We start from the raw sequence: 12,503 nt of genomic DNA, 5'->3' as shown, positions 1-12,503 counted from the left end.
CTGCCCAAGGCCAGGGGACTGGGCACTTGACCCTGACAGACAGTGAACCCTTGATAAGGCATCAGCATTGATATGATGCTTTCCTGCCCTGTGCTCTGCCACAAAATTAAAGTCCTGTAGCGCCAGGAACCACCTTGTCACCCTTGCATTGTTCCCTTTATTTCGGCACATCCACTTTAAAGGGGCATGGTCCGATACCAACCGAAACTTTCTACCTGCCAAATAGAGCCTCGAGGGCCCACTTCATAGCCAAACACTCCCTCTCCACGATTGAGTAGTTTCTCTCACAGGAGGTGAGTTTTTTACTCAAATATATAATGGGGTGCTCTTCCCCATTTACCTCCTGTGACATTACTGCCCCTAAACCAACCTCTGAGGCATCGGTCTGGACAATAAATTCTTTTGAGAAGTCTGGTGCTATGAGCACAGGCTGACTGCACAGGGTTATTTTAAGGTCCTGAAACGCCTTTTCTGCCTCCTGAGACCACTTGACCATTACTGATTTTTCTCCCTTTTGTAAGGTCTGTTAAGGATGCTGCAATGGAGGCAAAGTTTGGGACAAATCTGCAGTAATAGCCAACAATCCCCAAGAATGTCTTCACTTGTTTTTTTTTCAGAGGCTGTGGCCAATTTTGAATTGCCTCCACTTTGTTTACCTGTGGTCTTATTGTGCCCTTACCTACAATATACCCCAGATAGCGAGCCTCCTCTAACCCAATAGCGCACTTCTCAGGGTTAGCAGTAAAGCCCGTTTTCCTGAGAGAATCAAGTACTGCCTGTACCTTAGCTAGATGTGTTTCCCAGTCTGTGCTAAAGACCACAATATCGTCCAAGTATGCTGCTGCGTACCTTTTATGGGGCCTCAAGACCCTATCCATTGACCTCTGGAAGGTGGCAGGTGCCCCTTGTAACCCAAAGGGCATCCTTCTATATTGAAAGTGTCCATCTGGGGTGGAGAAGGCAGTCTTTTCTTTCATCTCCTCTGCCAGTATCCTTTGGTGAGGTCAAGTGTGGTAATATACCTAGCTGGTCCCAACCTTTCAATTAACTCATCTACCCGAGGCATAGGATAGGAATCGCATTTAGAGACTTCATTTAGTCGGCGGAAATCATTGCAGAACCGCCAGGTCCCATTTGGCTTAGGCACCAATACAATAGGGCTGGACCAGCTGCTTTTGGATTCCTCAATAACCTGCAGATCTAACATACGCTTTACCTCTTCAGAGACCGCTTGTCTCTGAGCCTCCGGGATTTTGTATGGTTTAATGTTTATCGTTACCTTGGGGTCAGTGACTATGTCATGCTGAATGACATCTGTAATGCCTGGCAGGGCCGTAAAAATATCTCTGTTCTGTTGTAGAAACTGACTGATCTGACACCCTCTGCCCCAGGACTGTGACTTGTTCCAGCAATTGATGGTTGGTTTTCTGCTGGGCAACAGTCCATTTCCAACAAAAAAAAGAAGAAAAAAAAAAAAAGGCAGAAAATCAACTAGGTCACCTTGTCTGTAGTGTTCTCTCTCTATGAGATCAGCAACCTGCATGGCACATATCTGCCCTCTAGTACCTTTCCTGCTGGTTGCCTATAATATATATATATATATATAATTTTTTTTTTATTATTATTATAATAACTAGAGTAATTACAATTATTTATATATATATATATATATATATATATATATATATACACACACACATATACATATATATCTATAAGAAGCAAACAAGAACATGTGTGTGCTTGTGACTTTTGTGGGAAAATCTAGTCCGATGGGAAAGCCGAGGCTTCGCGCGTGGAAAGTCTCAAGATTTACCCGCAGGCGGCTCCTCCGATCAGGCATCGTAAGCCTTTATATAGGCGCCTATGTAGAGGAGCTGAACTCAGTTAACTCTTGCCCAACAGAAAAGAAGTAAGTCATTTTAAAATATGCTTTTTTCTTAGCGCATATAGATGTTTTAAACATTTGAACAGCACAAATATTTTTTTTTTTAGGGCTAAGGGTAATATGTGTGCCAGAAAGAATGTAAAAAGAATGCTTTTTTAGGGGAACAGTGACTTTTAATGCAAGCTCGCCAGTGTAAAACTGCCGGGGATGCGCGGCTCCAGCAGTGAGCACATTTAGTAGGTGAATTGCGCGATGGCTTCCGAATTTGGATCGCAAATACGAATGCGCGACCGAGCCTCCGATTTTGCTTAGTGAATCAGGGCCTATGTCTCCATCTCTGCAGTCTATTCCTCTTTTAATACAAGAAAGTACTTTACTAGCTTTAGATATTGCAGCTTGGCATTGCATGCTGTTATTAAGTCTATGATCTACCAGAACCCCCAGATCCTTTTGCATTTCTGACTCCCCCAAATGTATTCCCTCTAGACAGTATGAAGCATGCATGTTGTTAGCTCCCAAATGCATAACTTTACATTTATCCATAATAAATGTCATTTGCCACTTGGCTGCCAAATCAAACAATACATCCAGGTCTGCTTGTAGATTATAGACATCCTGTATGGACATAATTCCATTACATAGTTTGATGTCATCTACAAACACAGAAATGGTACTTTTAATCCCAAACTCTATATCATCTATGAAGATGTTAAACAGTTAAGGTCCCAACACTGAACCCTGGGGTACACCACTAATAACCTTAGACCATTCAGAGTATGAATCATTAATTACAACTCTCTGGATGCGATCTTTAAGCCAGTTCTCTATCCATTTACAGATTTACTTTTCTAAACCTATCGACCCTAACTTGCATATTACCCGTCTGTGGGGTATAGTGTCAAATGCTTTAGCAAAGTCCAAGTACACTATATCAACTGCTATTCCACTGTCTACCTGTTTACTTACTTTCTCATAAAAAGAGAGTAATTTTATTTGACAACTTCTGTCCTTCTTGAAGCCATTCTGACTATCACTTATAATATTATTTTCTAGCAGAAAGACCTTTCCAACTATGCACATTACACTAACGGGTCTGTAGTTACCTGGTAATGACTTTGCTCCCTTTTGGAAAATAGGAACCACATTGGCCTTACGCCAATTCATCGGTACCTTGCCAGTGACTAAAGAGTCTCTAAAAATTAAAAAAAAAAAATTAGAAATAATGGCTTTGAAATAACTGTGCTCAGCTCTTTGAGGACACATGGATGTAATCCATCAGGTCCTGGTGCTTTGTCAACCCTAAGTTTTCCCAGCTGTTTCTCAATCATATGAATTCTGAGCTATTGTGACTCATTTAAGGCAGTGACATTGCTATTATAAATTTGGAATTGAGCTCTGCCATTTTCCTTCGTGTACACAGAGCTAAAAAAAAGTGCAATCTGCAATTTGCAATCTTTCTTCTTTTGCAATCTGTCTTTCATTGAAGTCTTGCACATTTTATCTCCTTTTTACATCTTTTGTTATATTCTTTATAGGTTTCAAATGATGAAGGTGATCCTTCATTTTTATATTTTTGGAATGCCCTTTTCTTGTTCTTTATGGCGTTTTTAACATCAGCTGTACGCCACAAGCCAGGTTTTAATTTTAGCCTCTTATTACCCATTGGAATATATTTTTCAGTTTGCTTTTGTAGAACAGACGTCCCATTTGTGTTCTGTGTTTTTTGTGGACAATATTGTCTCCCAGTCCAAGTCACCGAGAGCCGCCCTTAATAATGGAAAATTTGCTCTCTTAAAATTAATTTTTTTTATCTTTTCTATTTTTGCTTCCTGTTTACAGCTTACATTATATAAAATCATATTATGGTCACTGCTACTAGGATTCTCTTTTATTTGCACATTTGTTATAAACAAACATTAATGTTTAAAACAACAGGAGCTGCCAAATGTGCACACCCCTTCGCTGTATTGCCAACACAAACACTTTTTCCGGAAGGCCAGGATCCAAAAGGTGAAGGGCTTCCGGCCCCCTATGAAGAGGCTGCCCCATTGTTCCTGCCGGCGTTATCAGCTTCATCCACAAGTTGATATCCTTATGATCCCAGTGTATTACCGGCCAAAATGCCTTGCTCTGACGAAACTGCTCGCCATAACACAGCCAAGCCATTCCCTCTTACACCCTGTGCACCTCACTGATAGTGTCCAGGTAGCAAAACAATGCTGAGCAATGCTCAGGTTACTTTTCCACCAGCACACTAGCAAAATTAGCAAATGCCTGCAACCAGTTAGCAAATGTGCGCAGTTTCATCCTGTGCCACTGCAAATCCTCCTCCCTTTTTTTCCACTCACCTGGATTGCTGTCCAAAGTAAACCTCTCCAGCATCAAAATAAAAAATATTGATGAACTCACCTCTCCATATTTGCTTCCAGGCCTCTTGCTTAAGGTGCGCACCCAGGGGTCCCTCAAAGCACACATACACTTGCCCTTTTGCAGCATCACTCACTCTGACTGCTAAAGTTGCCCCAGCACTGCCACCAACATTCCCTGCTAAAGTCGATGCCACCGCCTTGTCTCTCCTGAGCTCCCTGTGAGCTTCTGATGTCCACCCATTGCTGGTTCCTCCTTCCGGCACCCGCTATCCCCTGCCCCCTTCTGCTGTAATGCTCCCCACTGCGACCCTGTCCCCCCTGGACCCCACCTGCTCCGTGACACCCCTCCAACCCCAACAACACCACCAATACATCCTGCCCCCCCCCCCCCTTGTGCTCTCCTGCCTCCACTTGCCTCCCTCCCCAAACCCTAAGCCAAACCTGCACAGCAGGCAGTCCACCACCGACCATCTCCGGGAGGGAAAAGGGATGCTGATGGGCTTCCACACTCCCCCTCGAGCTTTGCCGTAGCTAAGGATTCCTGCCAGCTGCCTTTTCAGCCGCAGCAGGCTCATGCTTCACTGTAGGCACCGGAGGGTCCTGTAAGGACCCGAGGCTGAGACCTCCTAGGCCAAAAGGCATCTCACCTCCCAGCGTTGGAGACAGTAGCAACCCCCCTTAAGGCCGCATCAACAGCCTTGGCACTGATCAGCTGCAGCAGCCCTAAGTTGGGCCAACAAGACCTCTACATCTGCCATGAGGCACCGACCCGGTGAGTGGTTTCCTACTCCATAGTTTTCCTGCATCCTCCAAAACCTCTTACCCATATTTAATGTACAGTGCTGCGCTATGTTGGCGCTATATAAATCCTGTTTAATAATAATAATAATAATAATAATAATAAGGCACCCCTTTTTAATGGTGGCATATATCATCTCCCTCGGAAGCAATTTTCTACTAAGGTACAAGATTGGATGCTCATCTGCCACATATTCCACTCGGCTTAGTACTGCACCTAAGCCATAAGAAGATGCATCAGTTTTTACTAAAAACATGCTGGTAAAATCTGGGGTTTGAAGAACGGGAGCACTGGCAAGTGCTTTCTTCAAACTTTGGAAGCCTTCCTCACATTCTGGTGTCAATTCCACGGTTCCAGTCTTTTTCTTCTGGGTTAGGTCAGTCTGGGGCTTAGCCAGGGTTCTATAATGGGGTACAAACTTTCGGTAGTAACCGTCAGCTCCCAAAAATGACATAACCTGTTTTTCTAGTTTGGGGGTAGGCCAGGCCATTATGGCATCAACTTTTCCTGTCTCCAGTCTCAGGGTGCTGCTTCCTACCCAATGCCCTGGGCACTGGACTTCAGTCATGCCAATCTGACATTTGCTGGGTTTCACTGTCAGATTGGCAGATGCAAGCTTGTCCAGCACTTGTGACAGAATATTGAGGTGTTCTTCCCAGGTGTTACTAGACACTGCATTATCATCCAGGTAGGCAACCGCAAATTAACCCAATCCTTGCAATAGGTCATTTACGACCCTCTGCCGGTGGCTGGTGCATTTTTTATCCCAAAAGGCATTACCAACAACTCAAAAACCCAAAATGGGGTGATGAAGGTGGATTTTTCCTGAGCTTTCAGTGACAGGGGGATTTGCCAGTACCCCTGGCTTAGATCAATGATTGTCAGATAGCGGGCACCTGCCAGCTTATCCAACAACTCTTCGATTCTAGGCATTGGGTAGGCATCAGAGGAGGTGTTGGCATTAAGTTTTCTGTAGTCCACATAGAACCTGGTGGTTCGATACTTTTTGGGGACCAAAACTACTGTGGATGCCCATGCACTGTGGGACTTTTGAATGACCCCTTATTGCATCATCTCCTTAGTTTCCTTCCACATGTCAGATAGTACCTCCTGGGAGACACGGTGGGCCAGTCTAATATGAGGGTGTGTCCCTGTGTCCACTTTCAGGACAGCAATGTGCGTTCTCCTTGGTTTTCCAGTGATTGTGCACCTGTGTGGTGCGAGCACTTTCAACAGCTGATCCTTTTTGGGGGAGGGAAAGTTGTGAATTAGTGCTTGGATCATTATTCACCTCCCGGATGTCAGCTAACAAATCTAGCAGTAGGTCGGCCTGCTTCCTGTTCAGGCTGACTGCATACAGGCATGACAAAAGCTGTTCTCTCTTGGTGTAATTTAAGCAAATTCACATGGAAAGCCCTCTGCCTCCTACCCCCAAGGTTCACTATGTAGGTTACCTCATTCAGCTGCTGGGCAATTGGGTAGGTCTTTCCCAGGCAGCCTGCAGTTTGTTTTGCCGCATTGGTAACAGGACATACACCTGCTGGCCCACCTCATAAGTCTGATCCCGGGCATTTTGATCATACCAGCGCATAGCAGCTTGCTTAGCTTGAGCCTGTGTCATGTTCTCTCGGACCATCCCCACCAATTCCTCCATCTTATCTCAGAATTTAGGTACATGGTCCACGACAGAAACCTCTGTACCATTTACAGTGCCCTCCCAAGACTCCCAGATTAAATTCAAGTGTATTTTTCTTACAGGAGTTCAAAGAAACCTGAAAAACCTGTGGACTCCTGAGGTACCTCTCGGTAGGCAAAAACCAGATGGGGAAGATATCGTTCCCAGTCCTTTCCTTGTGACTCCACAAACGTCCGCAACATCTGTTTTAAGGTACCATTGAAACGCTCACACAAGCCATTTGTTTGTGGGTGATAGGGATTAGCCACAATATGAGTCGTCAGTATTTTTGCACACAGAGCTTTTATCAGGTCAGACATGAACTGTGGGCCCTGGTCGCTGAGGAACAGTGGGAGTGACACTGAGGCTGAGCCTACTGAATCAGAGCATGGAGATAGATTAGAAGAACTCTCCCTATGCTCTGATCCCATAGTTTGAGCCTGAGCAGCCCTTGCAGCAAGTGATGGCCAACACTGGTAATACCTTGTCACCAATTTTAATCATAATTAGTTGGGCATTATGTACACCTTCATACACCTTTTTGGCAAGAGGTTCAACAATAGGTAATATATTTTCATCTACTTTGGTCATGACTAATTTGCCAACATTTTCACCTTGCTTAGATATGGATGCACACACAGCATTTACCACTTCTTTATCCCCTTCTTTTGGAGAATTGTTATTTTTCAACCCATTCCCCACCCTCTGTCCCTCAAATGATGCCTCTTCATCTTTGTTCAGAAGGGCTGTCACAGGGCAAAGTTACCCACTCTGTTACCCGTTGCCAAACACACCATCACAGATAAATTGCCACCACGTGCTTAGACAGAAGCACGCACCGATACCCTTGACAACTGCAGTTATAATTCTGCTTCTTTAATACTGTCTGTGTCACCCGGTGCCACTCCAGACAGGGATGTTTCAGCAATCACAATGTTTATAGTAGCAATTTTGGGTTAGCAAGTTACACTATTTCTATTTAGAGCATTCAGAGATTCAGTGTACACTTTTTATAGTGTTTAATAAGTAAAAACATACAAAAAAAGTACATAAACAAATACAGAAAAATAAAGACCATTCAAAGAACAATAACTGAACAACAGCAACAGTGTAAAATAAAAGAGAAACTGTGAAATAATACTTAGGTAGAAATGGTTTGCCTTGGTCCAGGTTGCTTTGTAAAGTCCAAATTATTAGTCAGAGTCACTGGGCTCCTTGCAGTGCTTAATGTGGCAGTGCCGTTGTCCCTAGCAAAAAGATGGTATCAGTGAGAGCTCCCTCTGCTAGGCTTACATGGCTTTTTCTATGTCAACCACAGAGGTGGGACTAATAGAACAATCCAATGACAGCAGGGTGGGGTCTGCCTCAGTGTCCACATGGATTATGATGCGTGTGGACACTTCCAAAATGCCCTTGTTCTAGCCATTATTAAAAATGTCAGTTTTTATGAAATGCCAACCCCCAGGCTTTCCTGAGGCCTAGGAGACTAGTTCTTGGTCTCAAATGCTCACCATTAGGATCCAGCTACAATATATATTAGTATAAATATTAAAATATATTGGAAATGTACAGATTATTAATAAATGGGTTTCAGAATACAGCTCAGAGTTCAATCAGAGGCTGCTCTACTAGCATCATCTAAGTTTTATGACACATGGGGACACACAACTCCAACTTTTACAATGGGTGTTGTAAACTAGAAGGTCTGGAAGGATGCTGGTTGTCACATCAAGAAATACCTGATAAGGGGAAATACATGACCCTGGTCTGTTAAGAGAGACAATTTCCAAAGACCATTTAATGGGAGATCAGGAATTAATGTTAACCCTAATATCAAAGTAAATATTTTAGTGGCAAAGGTCACTACAGTGAAAAAGTGCTCTAAGTTGCTGTGTAAATATAACATCAATAGAGAATTCTGCTGTATAAAAAGGGACAGTTTACAAACAATGTTTAGATAATAGGTAGAAATATAGAGAAATACAATTTTTTTTTTAACCTTTTTTAAGGTAAAATTTATTATTTTTTTGTTCAATACATTTTACCCTCCCTGACTGCGTGCACAATATCACACTTGAGAGACCGTCTCACAGATGAAGTGTATACTGCAATATATAGTTTGTATACTGTGCTGCATATTACAAGTGCCACCACTGAAAGACAGTGCTGCATACTACACAAACAGCGCATTTGCATTTTTGGTGTCAACACTCCCCCCCCAATAAAAAAAAACCTCATACTGTACAAATTTACATATACATAAAGCATATTAGCTAAGTATTTTGCAGGGTGTCAAGCCACACAAAAAAATTGTACAATGTCTGGCCAAAGAGGAAGGGGCAGCTTTGGCAGGGGTGGCAAGGAAAGAAGTATGAGTTTGTTTTTAGCTGCAGACCTGAGAACAAGAAGCGCTATCCCTCAACAACAACGGACCGCCACCACAAGCACCAGCTCCAGAGCACCTTTCGGCCCAGTTAGATGTTCGCCCGTGTGGGCATTTTTTTTAATGTCCATAGTAATGACAACACTATGGTCATCTGCAAACTGTGTGCTCAGCACTTGAAACGAGGCAAAAACCAAAACAAACTTTGAACAAGTTGCATGAGCACACATTTAAAAAGCCACCACCCGGTAACCTGGCGGGAACACCTGGTCAAAGCACAGAGCTCTGTGCGACCGCCCAAGAAGCAAGCTCATACTGCTAGATCTTCCTCCGCCGCCTTTCCTCCTTCTGCCACCAAAGTTACTCGTGCTGCTGCCAGAAGTTTTAGTAGGGCATGTAGCCGAGCATTACTTTTTTCAGGCTCCACCACTCAAACGGTGAGCAGGAGCTCCAACGCAGATTGGCTGCTGTCGCATTGCTAGCAGCCAAGACCAGGCAAGACAAATTTCCTATACAGCTCACTGGGTAACTTTGGTGGCAGCAGGGGAAGATGCAGCTGCAGCAAGGCCTGCATACCTACCTCCACCCAGAGCACATCGCCATGCAATCTCCTCCTCAACCTCCACTTCCACCTCCTCCTTTGACTCTTGTGCCTCAACCTCTTCTTCCATGGACACTTTGCCGGGGAGACCCAGCATCTCCCATTCCACAGCATCTGTTCACCGCCAGCAACAACCTGCAGTTTGCTATTTCGGTGCACAATTCAGACGTTGCCACACAGTCCTGAGGTTGTGAAGCCTGGGTTCCCTTAGCCAAACGGGCCCAGCCATCCTAAGTACCCAAGGTCGTGTGTGACAACGGGGCCAATTTGCTGGCAGCCCTGTGTTTCTGGGAAACACACCTACCTTGCCTGACAGAGCAGCGCTACTCAGTCATGGTGCAGGAATACCTGAGCTCTACCTAGGACATCTGCAACTTGCAAAGCCAGGACCCACTGGTCTACTGGGTATCCAAGCTTGAGCAGTGGCCGGAGCTGGCAGAACATGCCATTCAGATCCTTGCCTGCCCAGCCGCAAGTGTGTTATCTGAAAGAGCGTTCAGTGTAGCTGGGGGCGTAGTGAGTGACAAGCGGATTCGGCTCTCCGCAGAAAATGTCGACCAAATCACTTTTATTATAATGACTAAGGCTTGGATCAGCAATGACTTCAACACCCCCCTCTGCAGAGTGAACTGATTAGTCGTCAACTGCTGCACGGCCTGCTCACACCTTGATGGGAAGAGCACTTTCAAAGCCTATCATGAATAAATATCTGTATTTTTTGGAGAGAAAAACAGAAATCTTTTTTGATAGATAGCAAGTGGTATCAGAATTAAATATCTGTATTTTTTAGAGAGAAATACAGAAATTTTCTGTTTTTTTTGATAGATTGCAAGAGTTATCATAATTAAATATCTGTATTTTTTTGAGAGAAATACAGATATTTTTCTGTTTATTTTGATAGATTGCAAGAGTTATCATAATTAAATATCTTTTTCGGGGAGAAATACATAAATTTTTATGGCTTTTTCATTATTTAAGATAACTCTTGCAATCTATCAAAATAAACAGAAAATTGTATTTCTGTAAAAAAAAAATACAGATATTTAATTCTGAAACCTTTTGCTATCAATAAAAAAACCCATAAAAATTTCTATATTTATGTAAAAAGAAATACAGATATTGAATTTTGATACCACTTGCAATCTCTCAAAATAAACAGAAAAATGTCCGTATTTCTATAAAACAAATACAGATATTTAATTCTGATACCACTTGCAATCTATCAAAATGAACAGAAGAATTTCGGTATTTCGGTAAAAAAATATACAGATATTTCATTCTGATACCACTTGCTATCTATCAAAATAAACAGCAATATTTCTGTATTTCTGTAAAAAAAAAAAGTACAGTTATTTAATTCCGGCTACAACTTGCTATAAATCTATAAAAAAAGCCATAAAAATGTATGTATTTCTCTCCAAAAAATACAGATATTTAATTATGATTCATGATTAAATACCAGTATTTTTGAGAGGGAAATACAGATTTTTTATGCCTATTTAGATAGATGGCAAGTAGGATTAGAATGAAATATCTGTATTTTTTTTTACAGAAATAAAGAAAATTTTATGGGTTTTTGGATAGGAACTAAGTGCTATCAGAATTAAATATCTGTATTTTTTATGTATAAATATAGAACTTTTTCTGCCTTTTGTGATATATTACAAGAGGTATAGTTTAGGATACCTCTTCAATCTATTGCAAAAAAACTACAAATTTCTGTATTTATAGATAAAAAATACAGATATTTCATTCTGATTCCACTTTGCTATATATCTCCAAAGCCATTAAAATTACTATATTTCTCTACCAAAAATCTAGATAGTTAATTCTGCTAGCACTTGGTATCGATCCAAAAGACCCCACTTTGATCCCACTGATTTCTGATCCCACTTTGCTATATATCCCTAAAGCCATTAAAATTACTATATTTCTCTACAAACAATACAGATCTTTAATTCTGATAGCACTTGGTATCTATCCAAAAGGCCATAAAAAATTATATATTTTTCTCCAAAAAATGCAGTTATTTTATTCTTACAAGCACTTGGTATGTATCCTAAAACCCATAAAAATGTATTTATGTGAAAAAAATACAGATATTTTACTGTGATAGCACTTGCTACATATCCACAAATAATAAAAAATTTATGTATTTCCCAGCGTATTCCACTAAGCCCGTTCCCTTTTATCTGGATTCACTAGATAGTAGGTACGGAAAGTGTGATTTTCGTTAATCCATTCATGTCTCAATTAGCTACAGCTTCTACACTGTCCATAGAGGTGATGGCCTCAACCTCCAATGCGGTCCAAGCTCCGTCACAGAGCCCATCGCCTCCAACTCCTTCTGTTACCGCTGCCGCCTTCCCAGTACCCAACTCTAGATGCAAGATACTAATGCCGTCCACACTTTGTCTCACAGCCCACCGCCTCTTCCTCCACCTCCTGCTGTAACTGATGTTTCCACCTTCCCAGTACCCAACTGTAGATGCCAGATACTAATGCCGTCCACGCTCCGTCTCAGAGCCCACCACCTCCTCCTCCTGCTGTAACTGATGCTGCCGCCTGACCAGTACCCCCTTTAAAATGCCAGATACTAATGCCGTCCACACTCCGTCTCAAAGCCCACTGTCTCCTGCTCCTCCTGCTGTAACTGATGCTGCCGCCTACCCAGTACCTGACTGTAGATGCCAGATACTAATGCCGTCCACACTCCGTCTCAGAGCCCACGCCTCCTCCTCCTCGTGCTGTAAATGATGCCGCCTGCCCAGTACCAAACTCTAGATGC

The 12,503-nt window shown here is 42.5% G+C and overlaps 1 long non-coding RNA gene across 1 annotated transcript in view; it reads left to right on the top strand.

The window, feature by feature from the left end:
- The window catches only part of LOC140331237 (uncharacterized), a 166,541-nt gene that overhangs the window by 12,092 nt on the left and 141,946 nt on the right, over positions 1-12,503 (top strand). Inside the window, exon 2 of the long non-coding RNA XR_011920901.1 lies at positions 6,815-6,944. This is a non-coding gene — a long non-coding RNA (uncharacterized lncRNA). The remainder of the gene's footprint in view (positions 1-6,814; positions 6,945-12,503) is intronic.

The sequence above is a fragment of the Pyxicephalus adspersus genome, chromosome 5 (genome assembly GCF_032062135.1).
Source record: "Pyxicephalus adspersus chromosome 5, UCB_Pads_2.0, whole genome shotgun sequence".
Lineage (NCBI taxonomy): Eukaryota > Metazoa > Chordata > Amphibia > Anura > Pyxicephalidae > Pyxicephalus > Pyxicephalus adspersus.
This window is presented reverse-complemented; position numbering and strand designations above follow the sequence as displayed.